This window comes from Mirounga leonina, unplaced genomic scaffold (assembly GCF_011800145.1).
Source record: "Mirounga leonina isolate KUSES-001 unplaced genomic scaffold, KU_Mleo_1.0 Mir_178, whole genome shotgun sequence".
Lineage (NCBI taxonomy): Eukaryota > Metazoa > Chordata > Mammalia > Carnivora > Phocidae > Mirounga > Mirounga leonina.
This window is the reverse complement of record NW_023270464.1, coordinates 25235320-25236068: the sequence shown is the minus strand read 5'-3', so window position 1 is coordinate 25236068 and position 749 is coordinate 25235320.

Below are 749 nucleotides of genomic sequence, written 5' to 3'. Positions count from 1 at the left end.
CCACCTCCGAGGCCACCTGCGCGGCGGGGCGGCCTGGGGCGCTGGGACCCGTCGCCGCCCGACGTCCCTGAGCCGCAGGCGCGCGCGCGGGCCAGGCGGGCCCCGGCGCCCCCGGTACGGCCTGGGCGCGTCCGAGGCGCGGGGCCCGGGGAGCGTCGGGGCGCCCTCCCGCCGGGGCTGCGGGCTCGGGCGGCCACGGCGAGCGCGCCTCCCCCGCACCCCTGCCGGCGCCCCGGCGCCTCCGGTGAAAGTCCGAGGTCGTTCGCACGGCTTGAACGGCTGCCGTTCACAACGGGCCGTCTTCCTCCCCGGATTTTGTTTCTGGGGAACTAAGCGCGCGGTAACCCCCGGTCTGAGAGATGCGGGGCCCGGCGCGCCGGATCTTTTGTGAAGCGCTGCGGCGCGCGGCGCGGACGGGTCGCCCCGCGAGCCCCCCGGGACGCGAGGGCGCGGAGGGGGCGCGGCCCCACGGGTGCCCGCGCTGCAGCCGCCGAGCGCGCGGGTGGAAGCCGGACCCGCCCGCGGCCGGCCCCTCCGCGGTGCTCATTTGCCTGCGAGTGCCCGGCGCCGCCCGGGGCGCGGGGTCCCCCGGGGCCGCGCGCCCGGGGCTGGAACTCGGGCCGGGGAGGCGGCCGCGTCGGCTCGGCCCCGAGGGCCGGGGCTTGGGGGCCAGGGGGGTGGGATGGGGGCGCCTCCTGCCCCCTGCGCCCTCGCGCGCCCCCCGCCAAACCCCGGCCCCGCCGGCCGCC